The following is a 17,530-nucleotide window of genomic DNA, read 5'->3' as shown; positions in this document are numbered from 1 at the left end:
AAAAAAAAAAAAGAGGGAAGACATACAAAGAGAGAAAGAAAATGAAAATATACAATACTTCCACCAAAAATGGGATAAGGGAAGTCCTTGGCAGGAATTCATAAAATCAGGAGGGAGCAACAGTCTCAGTCTCTTTGCCGGCAGGAGATCCTTTAGTGGCAATCTCTTGGCTAGCACTCTTATCAGTAGGAGGCTCCTCTGTGAGAGCAGAAATCTTCTCAACCTTAAGGGAAACCACAGAGGGAATCTCCTCGACAAAAGGCAAGCTTCAAGAAGTCAGAGGAGTCTTCTTCTTCTTCTTCTTCCCACTGTGAGGGGGATCCACATGAGGGATAGTCCCCAAGGGATTCGACTCCTCGAGCGTGGCTATGGGAGTACTCTCCTGATCCACATCATCACCTACTTCCTCCACCATGATGTTGCCCTCTAGCAAGGAAGGCTTAGGGGGTGGGAAGTAATTCTCATAGTCGCTCAGATCAAGGTGGGGGTACTTCCTCAAGAAGAAATTTACAGTTGTATTTGAGCCCGAATTAAAGGAAGAAGTATTCAGACTCAACAGCCATTCTTGCCCTTCAGGAGAGTTTATATACCACTCCATAGCCCTCAGCTTGGTCTCCCTAAGCTCTTGGCGATGCTGTTCCTACAGAGTTTGGAGGGCTAGTTCTTAATTCGAAGCCTTCTTTCGAAGCTCATCCTGTAGCTCGAAGGACTCTGCCTCGAGTGCCTCCTTTGCCTTCACCATCTCGCCCCTCCCATGGAGAAGTTGGTGGACTTCCCCCTTCAGTTCTTCACATCTCCACTCGAGGCTTGCAGACTTAGCCTCCGATGCCTGGTGCTCCTTGCTCGAAGACTCCAGCTAACCCTCAGTTTACGCCAAGGTGTCCCACAACTACTGTTTCTCCTCCTTAGCCTTCTATTGTCGACCTACCACCTTCTCAAAGCGACTGCACCCTCCATCGTCTAGTAATACTCCTGCCATAAACAAGGGCTCAACATGTAAACAAGGAACGATCAAAAGAAATAGTGGAGAGAAAAAGAAAACTCATGTCGATGTTGTGCTGGTACATAAACTCACCTAGATAGGAGTGGGGCAATTTTCGAAACCTATCCAAGTCTATGCACAGTAGCGTTTGTTTGCGCTTAGTATGGGCCACCTCCTTGTCAGCCACTAAGGACTCCTCATCAAAAATATTTGGGAAAATTACATGATTACCCACTTTTGGGTTTCCCTTTACAAAATTTCCCACAAAAAGTTTTGGTCAACAAAAATACCCAAAATTAGGTTTGGGTTTACAAAACTACCCAAAACAGTGATTCTCCTTCATCTGCCTATTTGTTTTGTCATTTTTACCCCTGGCCAAGGCTATAGCACGGCCTATGGAGGCCGAGGTGGCAGCCCGGCCTGATGGAGGCCAAGGTGGCAGCCCGGCTTGATGGAAGTCGAGGTGATAGCACGGCCTGATGGACGCCGAGGTGGAGAACGACCAGATGGAGGCCTAGGTTCAGCACGGCTTTACGGAGGCCGAGGTGGAGCGCGGCCTGATGGAGGTCGAGGTGGCAGCACGGCCTGATGGAGGCCGAGGTGGAGCAAGGCCTGATGGAGGCCTAGGTTCAGCACGGCTTTACGGAGGCAGAGGTGGATCGCAGCTTGATGGAGGCCGAGGTGGCAGCACGGCCTGATGGAGGCCAAGGTGGGCCAGGGGTAAAAATGATAAAACAAATAGGCAGATGAAGGAGAATCACTGTTTTGGGTAGTTTTGTAAACCCAAACCTAATTTTAGGTATTTTTGTTGACCAAAACATTTTGTGGGTAATTTTGTAAAGGGAAACCCAAAAGTGGGTAATCATGTAATTTTCCCAAAATATTCCAAGCAAGAGGGATGGCCATCCTAAAAAGACACCGTTAGTTGAGGGAGGCATCGAAAACTCCCCCGCGCTGCCCCTCACCCATTGGGACAGTGTCCTCCTCTCTCCTCTTCTGACCTTTCACACTAGGGTCGAAAGGTTGATTGAATGGCTGATCGGGAAACTCCTTATGAGGGCAATCTTCCCCCATGACCTGATGAACAAGGGGGGGCCCCATCGGACCCTTGCCCTTATCCAAGCTCCTGAGGTGAAAGTTGTCTCTCTCTCCCATCACGTTCTCCTCTTAAGCAGACCTCTTCCCCAAATGGAGGGCCACGACTTTCAGTTTCTTTGCCTCTACATGACCCGTCAGGCCCCACACCTTTTCCCTTAGCTTCCTGACCCATGACTATCTTCTCTTCAGCTCTCCTCACAGCCAACTCGGCTACTTTGCACTTCTGAGCGTTCTCTGAGGTAGCTGTCAACCTCTGAGGAGCCAACTAAACGTTCATACCTGCAATGACATTCCACCAATAAGAATCACAAAAACAAAGGCATTTAAATATGAAAAATACAAATGAGATGTCGTAACAGGCCCTTACCCCCTCTCGGACCATCATTGAGTTCCCACCTTTGAAGGAAATTTTCCTCTTAAAGGTCTCAGACATCCACAATCTTCCCTTTCAGGCACAGCTTCACTATTTCCTTATCATTCTATCATAGTGACAGAGCCTGGTTCCACCTTTTGGGAGGGGGGTTGGCCCAATTAGCACGAAAAGGATTATCTGGCATAGTAAAAAAGAAGCACTCCTTACAGCCTTTAATCAAGGTAGGTATGTACTCAAAAAATTGCACCGTACTGTAAGGCTTCACTGCCACCCGACGACTACCCAACGAGTAAAGTAATACCAACCGATACTATGCTGCTTTAAGATAAAATAAAAACGGAAGGGGCCGAGAGAGGCTGCACTCCTCAGTTGAGCCACATAGACAAAGAAGCCGAGCAGTGTACGCTAGGAGTTGGGCATTAGCTATGTAATACCCTACTTCTTAAACCCAGTCTGATTACACGGTTGACTCGGTTTAACTATGCAGGACCCGAACCGGAGAAAGTTAGAGCGGGTTCCTTATGGACTATGATGGCAAGGGTGACTTTAAACACCGGCTAGCCCGACAAGTCTGAGCCAGTGCCAGAAGAGACGAGAATACCCAAGCCGTGTACATGCACCTATCATAAGGCCATGTACGGATAAAGCAGGTATGTAGCCGTATGTTAAGGTGCATATGTATATTATATCGTATGCCAAGGGTGAGGTTGGCGCCGAGGCCCGAACTCTGTCAAAATCCCAAGTTTTGGCCCTCAAGTGGGCAGACAGGTGGGCGTATCCATCCACCTGAGTGACCCACCCATGTGAATTACTTAGTATTTTAAAGAAGTATATATAGCATTTATACTTTCTTTTCTTTTCTCATTTATCACACTCGTACGTTGGTGAGAGGAGTAAAGAGGAAAGAGAAAAGAAAGGGAAGAAGAAGGGAAGAGAAGGAAGAGGAAGAAGAGAAGGATTTCAGCGGTGCCGAGGCTTGATCTTCCCATTCTGGCGCCGGAAGAGTGATCTTCAACACTAGATCTACATTTAGAGGTAAGCAAAGTTGGGTTCCTTAAAAATTCACCATACCCAAGTAAAACCCTTGATTCGAGTAGGGTTTCTTGAGATCTTGTAAATCCCCTTTGAAATGATGAATCTAAGGTTTAATAGATGATTTATGTGTTAATCTTGAAGGATTTGAAGAAGTATTTACAAGGTTGGAGAAGCATTGTGGATTTGAAGTGATTTTGGGGTTTTGAAGGTGTTCTTGGGCAAAGAAAGTAAGATGGCTTCTCATTCCTTAAATCTAACCTAGATCTAGGTTAAAACCATCCTATAAGACTTTGAAAGTGTGAAGAATGGGTTTGGAAAAACCCCATTTGAATCCCCAAAGAATGGAGGAAGTTGGGAAGAAACAGCAGGTTTCCTGCCAAGATCGGTGGGCAAGACCGGTGGGCCTTCTGGCCTGCCTGTGGGCACCCGCCTAAGAGGGCAGGGCCCTCAGGCACAACCGATGGGCCAGACCGACGGGCTAACCAGTGGGCCACCTTGCCTGCCGGTCATAGCAGACCCCCTGGCCCAATCGGTGGGCTAGACCAGCGGGCCAACCTACCCGTCAATCCAGACCGGTGGGCTAGACAGGTGGGCTGTCTGACCCACCTGAGAGGCTCCGAATGTGATTTTTCAGTCCGATTGGGCCCGAATCGGACATGTGACCTTCTTTTAGGATTCTAAACATGATCGTGTTATTGGATTGTGTTAATTTTGATTCCAAAATGGTGAAGTACTAACCCCACTCACTCATGTTAGGTTCACCAAATCCTACGCTTCTCGCACTGGATCTCACCCGTACCGAACGGGAATCCTTGTACACTACAGGTAAGTGGAGAGAGGACGTTTGGCCTTATTTCAAGGCATTGTTTGGCATTCATTTAATTGTATCTAGTCTAGTCATGCCATCATGAAAATACTATGTAGATTAGTCATTCTCACATTGTTTTGTATGTGTGGTATGTTACTTTCTAAATGCCAAGTGATGAGATGCTTATGTGATGAATGTTGACATCATTTTGTATGATGCATTAATAAACTAGATGCCATAGTCGGCTTGAAAATGAGTGCATTGGTGGCCCGTGGTATGGGACGCGGTGGCACTATGTAATCGTACTATATTCATATAGAAGCATGCGGTTTAGGATTTTCACCATCCCGTGCTACGCCCTTCCCAACAGGGCTTAAGGTGTTGGGTTACCATTTGAGGGGAAGCAGTGGTCGCGGTTGTCGGGTCACTGTGGCGGTTAGACATAACGCCCGGCGGGTCATTAGGATAGTCGGCAACCCTGGTGGTATATTCAAGAGGGCCAATCGTACTGCTTTTAAATTGCTGGAGTCAGCATCTTTAATTTCAGTCATTTACTTTTCTATTGAGAGCCGGTGGTCGGCATGTTTCTACTTTTTCAAGTACTCATGATGGGCCTTCTCCGGCAGCCCTATGGGCGTATCGCGGGATGGAGTTCGCGGCTCGTACCCGGAGTATACGCGCATTGTGGCTGTAGTAGCACTAAACCAAAGACTTAGTAATGTTGCTTAGGTGGATGTGATTTAAAATGTAATGCACAGCATGTAGTGCATATGATTGTGTTTTGTTGTGTGGACTGTTGTGTGGTCCATCTTTCCACTTACTGAGCTAGTGAGCTTATCCCACGTGTGCACCTCTTTTTAGATGATTTTGCAGGTCATCCATCTGAAGAGCACGGGTCGGGTCCCACGGTTGAGTTCCCTGAAGAGGACTGGTGGGCCCCTGAGGAGTTAGAGCATGGCACTGATTGCCCGTGCGAGAGTTGTGCTGTGGGACCGCAGTTCTGATGCTGAGCTGAGCTCCACTTTTGAGGCCGAGCCGAGCTCTACCATGTGATGCCGGGCTGGGCTCAACCCTTGATGCCGAGCTGAGCTCTAGCCTTTGATATCTAGCCGAGCTGTATACTCTGATTTTTGGATGGTTTCCTGTATGTACTTGATATGTGAATTGTATTTTTATTGTGTAAATATCATGCCTTCGGGCCCATATGTATATAACTATTGTATCACAATTCGGGTATCAAGTACTATGGGAATATTCACAGGCAAACCTAGTCTTCCACTGATCTGATAAGCTTTTATTAGTTGTGTGTATGCTATGGTGGAATACAGTATCAGATTATCCTGGCAGGTTTGGGTTAATCGGTGTTAACCCGGTCACTGGCCCGGTTCGGTGTGAACGGGGTGTGACAACGGTGGTATCAAAACGTGATGCTCTGCTCCACTCACAGCATACCATTAGAATCCCGTAGAATCTATAATAGGAAAATGGGATTGGGTTAATGTAAAAGCTTTAAGGAGTTAAAAGCCAAAGAAAGAAAGTATTAAAAAGGGTTGCATTTAGGTATTGCATTCATGGCATGCGTGAGAGTAGATAAAAGGTAAATAAATTGGTGTTATAACCTATAGAGTACTAGTTTGACGAAATTTCGGCAGCATAACAGCGTAAAATGAGATTTCCAAAAATTTACACACAAACACCTGATAAACTACAGATATATAATATAACAATGATCAAAAAGGTAACATTAGACACCACAACTAAACTATACAAGAATTCAACATATAAACTCATCACAAACCACTATCAAAACATATTATCCCACAAATAATTCCAGTTACAGTGCAAGTACAAGGAATGAGAAAAGAAATGAAATATACAACAAGATCCAATAACAGGAAACAGATAAGAAGCTAGTGTGGGCGAGCTAAGCCCTCACTGATCATCATTGTCGTCATCTATGATTACTACGTTCGTCGGAGGTCTAGAGTTGACGTCGAGGCGATGGTCGTAGTAGTCAAACCTCACGTTCACCAGCCGTACCTCCCTCCTTAGTCGGCCAAAATCTGCTGAGATGGCGTTGGCCGTGGTGCTCAGGTCCTGGCCCAGTTGGAGAAAGGAGTTCTCCAAAGTAGTATGCCTCTCCAGGATGCGTTCTTCCCTAGAAGCACTCTCGTCCAGCCTTCTTAGTAGCTGATCTTGGCCATCCTTCAAGGCCCGCATGGTGGACATCATGCCCTCAAAATCGTATGCACCACTCTAAGGTGGTGGGGCTCTATGCTATGAGGCTGCAGCTCTGGAGAAGCCAGGATTGGGACCTCTCGACTCCTGAGGCACCTCCTCATGGATGTCATCACCCACCAGGTCATCCTCCTCATCCTGAGGAACATAGTCCTCATCCTCCTCGCTGGACTCCTCGTCTATGTGAACATCCTCCATAGGGGCAGCCCTCCTATCCCTACCTCTTTGAGCTTCTGCTCTCGGAGGTGTATCAATAAGGGTATGGAGACCCATCCTCAAGAGGTTATCCCTGTCAACTTGTCCGCCGGAGTCTTCCCCTCCTCGCCACTCAGGTCCACCCCGAAGAACTCAAAGATCCTAGTGAGGATCTTGCCATAGGGGAATCCTCCATCCTCAGGGTGGGAAGTATGGTGCTCCATCGTCTTGAGGATGATGTATGGCAGGCACAAGTGCTCGACACCTCCCTCTACGACCGTGAAAATGCAGAAAGCTATGAAGGCCGCCATGAAGCCCACCTGGTTCTGATGACCTCCTCTGGGGAGCAAGTTGAACTGGACCAAACAGGCAAACACGCGAACCTCAGGGTAAAAGGATGTCTCGGACTCTGGACGGGCACTGCTGCCATAGATGGTCTCGTAGATGTAGTCCGACGTCTCCAAACTCATGAACGGGCCCAGGGGCTTACTGTCACACCCCGTTCTCACAGAACCGGGCCAATGACCGGGTTAAGACCGGTTAACCCAAACCTGTCAGAATCATCAGATACTGTATTCCACCACAGCATACACACAGCTAATATAAGCTCATCAGATCAGCGGAAGACTAAGTTTTACCTGTGAATAATCCCATATACTTGATACCCGAATTGTGATACAATAATTATATACATGTGGGCCCGAAGACATGATATTTACACAATAAAAGTACAATTCATATATCAAGTATGTAAATGAAATCATCAAAATAATCAAAGTACACAGCTTGGCTCGGTAAATAAGGCTAGAGCTCAGCTCGGCATCAAGGGTTGAGCCCAGCTCGGCATCACATAGAAGAGCTCAGCTAGGCCACAAAAGTGGAGATCAGCACAGCCCCCAACGTGGAGCTCAGCTCGGCCTCAGAACTGCGGTCCCACAGCACAGGTCTTCCACAAGCAGTCAGTGTCGAGCTCTAACTCCTCAGGGGTCCACCAGTCCTCTTCAGGAAACTCGACTGTGGGACCCACCCCATGCTCCTCAGATGTATGACCTACAAAATCATCTAAAAAGGGGTGTACACGTGGGATGAGCTCACTAGCTCAGTAAGTGGTAAGATGGACCACACATCAGTCCACACATCAAAACACAATTCATATGCACTCATGCCCTGCTATACATTTTACATCACATCCACTCAGCAACATTACTAAGTCCATGTTTTTAGCTCTACAGGCCACAGTGCGCTATACTCCGGGTACGAGCCGCGAACTCCATCCTGTGATACGCCCATAGGGCTGTCGGAGAAGGCCCACCGTGAGTACTCGAAAAAGTAAAGACAATGCCGTCCACCGGCTCTCAACAGAAATATAAATGACTGAAAATAAAGGTGCTGACTCCAATAATTTAAAAGCAGTACGATTGGCCCTCTAGAATGTACCACTGGGGTTGTCGGCTGTCCTACATAACCCACCGGGCGTTATGTCTAACCGCCACAGTGACCCGATGACTGCGACCACTGCTTCCCCCCAAATGATAACCCAACACCTTAACCCCTGTTGGGAAGGGTCGTAGCACGGGATGGTGAAAATCCTAATATCGCATGCTTCTATATGACAATAGTACAATTGCATAGTGCCTCCGTGTCCCATTCCACGGGCCACCAATGCACTCGTTTCCAAGCCGACTATGACATCTAGTCTATCAATGCATCATGCACCATAATGTTCACATTCAACATATAAACATTTCATTCAATTGGAATTTAGAAAGTAAACATAGCACATATGCATAACACTATGAGGAATGACTAATCTACATAGCATATTCATGATGGCATGACTAGACTAGATATAATTAAATGAATGCCAAAAAATGCCTTGAAACAAGGCCAAACGTCCTCTCCCCACTTACTTGTAATATACAAGGATTCCCGTTCGGTACGGGTGAGATCTGGTACGAATCAAGTAGGATTTGGTGAACCTAACATAATTGAGCGCGGTTAGTACTTCACCATTTTAGAATCAAAATTAACACGATCCGATGACAAAATCATGTTTAGAACGTTAAAAGAAGGTTACACGTCCAATTTGGGTTCAATCGGACATAAGGATCACCTTCGAAGCCACACGGGTGGGTTAGACAGGTGGGCTGTCTGGCCCACCGGTCCTACCCACCGGCTTGGACCAGCGGGTAGGGGCCCACCGGTTGTACCTGCTGGTTCCACCCATCGTTTGGGCCAGAAGGCCCCTGCCCTCTCAGGTGGGTGCCCACAGGCGGGTAGGGGCCCACCGGTCTTGGCGGGAAAAACGCTGTTTCTTCCCAACTTCCCCCATTCTTTGGGGATTTAAATGGGGGCTTTTCCCAACCCATTCTTCACATTTTCAAGTTTTATAGGATGGCTCTAACCTAGATCTAGGTTAGATTCAAGTGATGGGAAACCATCTTACCTTCTTTGCTCAAGAACGACTTCAAACCCTCCAAATGACTTCAAACCCATAATGCTTCTTCTACCTTGTCAATACCTCTTCAAATCCTTCAAGATCAACACATAAATCATCCATTAAACCTTAGATTCATCATTTTAGAGGGGATTTACAAGATCTCAAGAAACCCTACTCGAATCAATGGTTTAAGCTTGGGTATGGTGAATGTTCAAAGAACTCAACTTTGCTTACCTCCAAATGTAGATCTAGAGTTGAAGATCACTCTTCCGGTGCCGGAATGGGAAGATCAAGCTTCGGCGCCACTGAAATCCTTCTCTTCTTCCTCTTCCTTCTCTTCCCTTCTTCTTCCCTTTCTTTTCTCTCTCCTCTTTACTATCCTCACCAACGTACGGGTGTCATAAATGAAAAGAAAAGAAAATCATAAAGCTATATATATAATTCCTAATAAGTGAACAGTGCACATGGATGGGTCACTCAGGTGGGTGGGTGCACCCACCTGTCCGCCCACCTGAGGGCCAAAACTTGGGATTTTGAAAGAGTTCGGGCCTCGGCGGGAACCCCACCCTCGGCATACGGTGTAGTAAACGTTTATACCTTAATATACGGCTACAATACCTGCTTTATCCGTACATGGCCTTATGGTAGGTGCATGTACACGGCTTGGGCACTCCCGTCTCTTCTGGCACTGGCTCGGACTTGTCGGGCCAGCCGGAGTTTAAGGTCACCCTTGCCATCATAGCCCATAAGGAACCCGCTCTAACTCCCTCTGGTTCGGTTCCCGCATGGTTAAACCGGTTCAACCACGAAATTAGACTGGGTTTAAGAAGCAGGGTATTATAGATCGACCCATCCCAAAGTCCAACTACGAGCTTTTTAACTGCAACAACTTAAATATACGCTATTGGAGCTGGAATTACCACGGCTGCTGGCACCAGACTTGCCCTCCAATGGATCCTTGTTAAGGGATTTAGATTGTACTCATTCCAATTACCAGACTCGAAGAGCCCGGTATTGTTATTTATTGTCACTACCTCCCCGTGTTAGGATTGGGTAATTTGCACGCCTGCTGGCTTCCTTGGATGTGGTAGCCGTTTCTCAGGCTCCCTCTCCGGAATCGAACCCTAATTCTCCGTCACCCGTCACCACCATAGTAGGCCACTATCCTACCATCGAAAGTTGATAGGGCAGAAATTTGAATGATGCGTCGTCGGCACAAAGGCCAGGCGATCCGTCGAGTTATCATGAATCATCAGAGCGACGGGCAGAGCCCGCGTCGACCTTTTATCTAATAAATGCATCCCTTCCATAAGTCGGGGTTCGGTGCACGTATTAGCTCTAGAATTACTACTGTTATCCGAGTAGCAGATACCATCAAACAAACTATAACTGATTTAATGAGCCATTCGCAGTTTCACAGTCTGAATTAGTTCATACTCACACATGCATGGCTTAATCTTTGAGACAAGCATATGACTACTGGCAGGATCAACCAGGTAACTTTCCTTCCCGACGCCAAAGAACTGCCTGAACCACATCCCCAATTGTGCATTGGGTGATGCTGCTCCATACATTAATGGCAGTCTATCGTTCTTGTGCAACGAGGCACAACCAAAGGATTCAAGAGGACACACACACACATCCACCTTGCCCCACAAAGTGTCCCGCATCCTAGAGCACAAACAATGCACGTGCACCACTGGCACAAAGAAAGTGGACATATGCATCGTATGCCAAGCCACCTCACACCAACCACAAGGGCAGGCAAGAGGGATGAAATGAGAGTGAAGGGGCAACATCTTTCCATCCAACTAGGTAAGCAACACAGGAACAATTTTCATGCTCTTGACAAAGATACTTTTGGCCCATCGCGACCCATAGAGGTATCTATGCATAGTGGTTCAATACACAAGCAAAGAGCCCACAACCACAAGAAAAATAATAGCCACTCACGCGCATTGCATCCACTACCGACATAATCCACCGCCAAACCTACTACAACGTAATAAGGATTTGGTAGAAGAAAAATCAATAGCCCCGCTAAGCACGAAAATCACAACAATCAACAGGGGTCGAGGGACTTGAGATCTATCTCCACCTACAAGCTTGCAATTTTCTTTTTAAAAACAAAAGTGTGGGGGGGAGGGGGAAGTGGAGGGACTCGTGATCTGTCTCCACCTGCAACCTTGCAAACCTATGTTCTCCAGAGACCCATGTTAATGTCGCATTATAACACTTGCGGCAGGAGGCATGCAAATACCTCTGCACCCAGGCGCGACTTAGAAACGTATTTCTCCAAATACCATAAAGGCCACAAAACCGAGCATGGGAAAAAACTCTTGCAAGCAACAAACCCACGAGAATGTAATTTTCTTTTTAAAAACAAAAGTGGGGGCAGGGGAGGGGGAGGGACTCGTGATCTGTCTACACCTACAAGCTTGCAAACCTATGTTCTCCAGAGACCCACGTTAATGTCGCATTATAACACTTGCGGAATGAGGCACGCAAACACCTCCGCACCTAGGCACGACTTAGAAATGCATTCCTCCCAATACCAAAAGGCCACAAAACCGAGCATGACAAAACTCTTGCAAGCAACATACCTACGAGAATGGAGATTTTTTTAAAAGCAAGGAGGGGGGAGGGAATCATGATCTACCACCACGTACAAGCTTGCAACCTATGTTCTCTAGAGACCCACACGTCATTGTTGTATTACAACACTTGACGCAAAAAGGCATGCAAGCACCTCCACACCTAGGCCCGACTTAGAAATGCACTTCTCCAAATAGCATAGGCCACAAAACTGACCATGAAAAAACCCTTGCAAGCAACAAACCCATGATAGTGCAATTTAAAAAAACAAAAAACAATGGGATGGGGGGGAGGGACCAACCAAATATTTATTGTGCACATTGACTTGACCAATGATTCCGTCAAATGTAGACAACACCCCACCCCTTGCACCATGACCTACATATGACAACAAGCCATAGAGCAAAGAGGGGTGCAAATGTGTGACTTCGACCACGCTCGTAAACAGTGGCACTAGCACAACTACACATGGAAGGAAGCAAAGCACGTCAAACTGCCATGGTGCCTATAGATGGGATTAATCAACGGGGCCAATACGTCATTTGCACGTTTTTCACATGCCATGACTCCCTTGGGCATGCTGTACAAAACTAGCAAAAGTTGCAGTAGGCTGCGATGAGGGTGTAACTGCAGTGTGCAGGCAGCCACGCAAACCCACCAGCACGCATTGGCTGGCCAAGGTGCAAAACAAGGGGCTAATCATCCTGACCATCTTGCCATGTTGCTATCCTTCACATGCCATGCAACTCTTGGAAATGCTGTGTGGTAGTAGATATGCAAGGAGCCATTCACACCCAGCAGCACTCCATGGCAGGCCACAGCGCACATCGAAGGCAATCATCGGAACCAACGTGCCTTGATGGTGATTTTCACATGCCAAGCCTATCTCGGACATGCCATGTGGCTGCGGGCGCATCTAGCAGTAGCTGTGGGGGCACGGCAGCACAAGGCAGGAACCCTTGCGCACCAATCAGCCCGGAGTGGCAGGCAACGGTGTGCGGAAAAGGGGCTGAACATCGGGATGCATTGGCCATTTCTTTGTTTTCAAATGCCATGCCTCTCTGGAAACTGCTGTGCAGCCACGGACACGTGTCAGCAACTATGGGGGCATGGAAACGGTAGGTAGGGGGCGAAGGGCACCCAGCAGCACACGGTTGTAGGCATTGGCGTGCGGCAGATAGGCTGACCATCTGGACAAACGAGCCATGTACTTGTTTTCACATACATGCTAAGCCTTTGTTAAGCTTTCGTTGCAGCTACGACCGCAGGAGGCAACAGCTGTCACGACATAGCAGTATATATTAGGCAACCACAAGGGCAAAGCAGCACGCCGTGGCAGGCGCAACGCACACCAAGGGCAAAATCTTTAAAACCGATATACCGTGAAGGTGTCTTGCACAGGAGATGCCACTCTTGGTCATACTGTACGGCATTTGACACATGCGGCGGAAGATGTGGAGGCACTGCAGTGCAAGGCAGGAAGCCATGCGCACCCAGCAACACACAATGGCAAGCAACTGTGTGCGGCAGAGGGGAAGACTGTCAGGACGGACGCGCCATGTACATGTTTTCACAAACCACACCTTCCTTGGAAATGCTATGCGTCGAGGGGCACATGTGGCATCAGAAGTTGGGGCTTGACAATGCATGGTACCCATCCATGGGTGCCCAGCAGCCCACGGTGGCAGGCAAAGCTATGCGGAAGAAGGGGGCGGCCTTGCATGATAGAAGGGCTGACCATTCGCAAGCACGTCCACCTTCGTAGGGCATGTTGTGCCGCGACTGGCACACGTTATAGCAGCTGTGGGCACATGGCACGGAAGGCAAGCAGCCATGCGCGTCCAGCCGCATGCAGTGGCAAGCCTCAGCGCACACCGAGGGCCAACTCATCGAAACCCACGTGCCATTTCACTTCTTTTTCCATGCCATGGGTCTTTTCGATTTGCCTACCATACCCCCTCATTGTCTGTTGCCCCTCAGTGTGGCCCCTCGAAAACCACCTTGGGAGTGGCACCCCCCTCCCTCAAGATAGCTCTTATACTCTTTGCCCATTTCCAGAAGGAGACATGACCACCCCCCAAAAATATACCGTTCTATTTTTTGAGCTTCAAATATCCAAATCAAATGAAACTTGGTAAGAAATTAAGGAAAAATCCAAAGATTATTTTCATATAAAAATCATCATCTTCGGATAAATATTTATTTTTTTATTAATTTTTTAATATTAAAAAACATATTAAATTCAAAACAATATGAAAAATCCATTTTATTGTATTTTTCTAAAAACTAAATTTTGGATGTCTTCCAAAGATTGATAGAATGTTTTGAAAAAATATTGGACCATTCCAACATATTTTGATATTTTTTAATATTTTATGATTGAAACATTACGAAAAATACCCAAAAAAATGGGAATGCGGGGTTTAAGTGAAAATGATTGTACCTTGGGTGCCAAATAGCCAATTTCATGGCTTTTCTAACCCAAAGGGATGTTTCGCACAACATGATTTAAAGACCCAAACTATGTTGTGCGGGCATGGCCTTGGCGTGTGCAGCAGTCAGTGCCTCGTGTGCAGCCGAAGGCCGCAAAGGAGCCTCTTTTGCATGGACCATGGGGCCACGAAAGCACCCATGTGTGAGCCACGTGCGTGCGGCTCTGTGCACGGCGGACTAGACCTGGGATCGATGTTGCGGCAATGCGTGCAACCTTACGCGAGCCATGTGCCGAAATGCCCGTGGCATGTGCGGCCATGCCAGCCACCAATATCGACGCATGGGAGGCCGTGCCAGCGAACATGCGCGCGGTAGTGCACTCATGGGCGGTGCATGTGGACCACGCAACGCAACCTTGCATGAGGCGGTGCAGCCGTGTCTGCAACCTCTTACGTGGCACTTCTGGCAAATCCCAAAACCTAGCTCGCGACGATGAAGCGATGGGCGTGGCACATGCAGCCATGCATGCGACCTGGGGGGCGGTGTGAAGCAATGCACGCAACCTTGCGAGCGGTAGGGCAGCCAGGGGCGCGGCATGTGCGGCCATGCCAGCAACCTTGCGCGAGTTAGTGCAGCCAAAAGCGCGGTATTTACGGCATGGAATGTAACCTTGGGAGCGACTGTGCAGCCATCTGCGTGTCATGTGCGCCATGCGCGCAATCATCCAAGTGGCATGTGTTGCCACACGCGAAACCATGTGCGAGGCTTGTGTAGCCGTGGTCGCAGCCATGTACGTGGGAGTGCGACACGGGCAGCAGCCCAGCGTGCGCTGCCTGCACCATTGCCATCCGCCATGTGCACCCGGGCCTACCACCTTTTGTGCGGTTGAGCAGCCTTTCCAGCAGCAATGTGCATTGTTTCCTACCGCCTTACGCATGGTGTGCACCTTTGCCCCCAGCCATGTGCGCGCGGTAGCCTGCACCCCTGCGCGCGATAGTGGAACCTTACCCCCAACCGTGCCCGAGGTTACGTGCAACCATGTGTGTGGTATTGCAGCAACGCCCACATCTATGTGCGCGGTAGCCTGCCTCGACGCCAGCAGACTTAGCGCGGTAGTGCAACCTTGCCCTCGGCGATGCCTACACCTTGTGCGTCCATGCCAGCTGCCTTCCGCGCGGTAGTGCAGCCATGCCTGCCACCATGGACGCACATTGTGCGGCCCTGCGTGCGGTACTGCCGCCTTGTGCACTGCCTTCGTATGCACTTAGGAACCCTTAGGGGGGCACGCGTTGGCATTGTCATGGGCACGTATATGTGCACACTTGCGGCATTCAAGAGCACAATTAAGTGACACTTGGGCTACACTTGGGTGCACGCTTAGACACACTTATTCAACACTTGCGGGCACGTATAGGCACATTTAAGGCGACACTTGGGGCATTCAAGAGCATGCACAGGCACACTTGGGTGCACACTTGGGCAACAGTTGTGGGCAACATGGGCACATCTAGGCAACACTTAGGCCATTCATTGTGCACTTGTAGTCAACACTTGGGGTGTTGTGTGGCCATTCACTGTGTACACGTGGGGACACGTAGTCAACACTTGGGGGCACGCGTAGGCACACACTTGGGCCATTCAAGAGCACGTTGTCAATGCTTTAGACCTTTCTAAGCAACCGCACCGGCACTTAGCACTTTCACTAGCGCTAAGTCAGCCTAACCACCCTCCTTAAGGGACTAGGGAAGAGAAGAAGTAAACACAAGAGTGAGTTTGAGAAGAATGAACCTGTATAGCACTAGAGAACTCTTGAGTACAAGGCTTGAGAACTCACTTGCTTGGTTGGTCCTTGGTGAGTGCCTTTTCCAAATGAGGCAACACCTACCCCAAGTTACAATGAATGGCTAAGATATTTACAAATGTCCTCCATCCAACGGTTGGGGAGGAAACTAGAAGCTTCCCACCTCCTTAGCGGAGCTCTAGAAATCTCTCCCAGAATATCTCCTGTGAATATCTTCTACAAATATCTACAATAAGATATCTATTGTTACTACACCTTTGTAGAACACACTAGAACTTGGACCTTACTTAGCCCAATGGCCTAAGTCCATGGGCTTCGTGAGCTAGGACCGTGGGCCTATGTTGGGCAGGTCGTGACACTCTCCCCCACCTAAATCTACGATGCCCTCGTCACAACCTCCTTGTGGTACTTTTATTCACGAGTCGTCTCAGCATGCCAGTCGTCTCCCATCTCGTCTCGCTCTCTGGTTGCCCCTTTTACTTGACTAAATACTCCACGTGGGGAGATAGTTTGTGTCTCTGGATGATTGGATCAGCATCCAAATTAGCCTCCCCCTCGCAAGGAGTAACGCCTATTGGGGTTCTTGTTGTAGTCACATAACTTGAGCCTCCTACAACGTCGTCTGGTTGTCTCCGTTCTCTCGTTTGCATCTTCCTCTTTCTTGGCATGGATGGCTTGCTCCCAAATTCTCCTTGTCTTGCCCACCCGTCCAAGGGAAAGTATGCACCTAGCCCCTGGATGGTGTTGGAGAACTCCTTTAGTCCCAAGGTTCGTCTCGACCCCTCGAGCAACATTACGTATGGGGGCATTCTTTGGAGTTAATAGCCTTAGGACGCCCTTGGCCCGAGTTCCTTTGCCTCCTCCGTCAAGGCAAGGTTGTGTGTGGCTCCTGTATCTACCTTCGCCTGTGTGGGCTTCCCATTGATGCACACATCAACCCCTTTTGAGGGTTAAGGACCTTGATCCCTATCTCGGCCCTAGTGGCACCACGCTGCATTGGGGACCCCATGCAAGGTGGCTCTTCCTCCAATAGGGCACTAAGAGCTTTCCTCTTGGGCCAATCCCTAAACCAATTTAGCTCATCACATAGGAATCACTTGTCTCTAGGCTTGAACCGATTCCTCTTATCACACTTATGCCTTAGTGCCTCTCCTTTAGACATGTCATGAGAGGTAGTGGCTTCCCTCGCCGCTGTCCTCCTACTCTTCCCATACTTCTTCTCCAATACGAGCTTCCACCTTATCCAACTCCTTTGCATACTTGAGCCTTGAAGGTGGCAACCATCTCCTCTTGGTTCCTTACTATGGTGTTGAGAGCACCTTGTAGGGACCCCTTGAGCTCCCCCATCTGGCCATTAATCCCCTCCCCACTTTTCCACATGGCCTTTGAGCTCCTCCCCACTTTGCTCCGCGACATTTAGGCACCACTTTGCCTCGGCCAATACTTGCTCCCCTCGAGCTAAGCGAGGCCCCATAGCGACGCCAAAGTTGATGGACTTGCCTTCGCTCCTTCGTTGCTTACTTGTGTTGGTG

The sequence above is a fragment of the Macadamia integrifolia genome, unplaced genomic scaffold (assembly GCF_013358625.1).
Source record: "Macadamia integrifolia cultivar HAES 741 unplaced genomic scaffold, SCU_Mint_v3 scaffold2900, whole genome shotgun sequence".
Classification (NCBI taxonomy): domain Eukaryota; kingdom Viridiplantae; phylum Streptophyta; class Magnoliopsida; order Proteales; family Proteaceae; genus Macadamia; species Macadamia integrifolia.
This window is presented reverse-complemented; position numbering follows the sequence as displayed.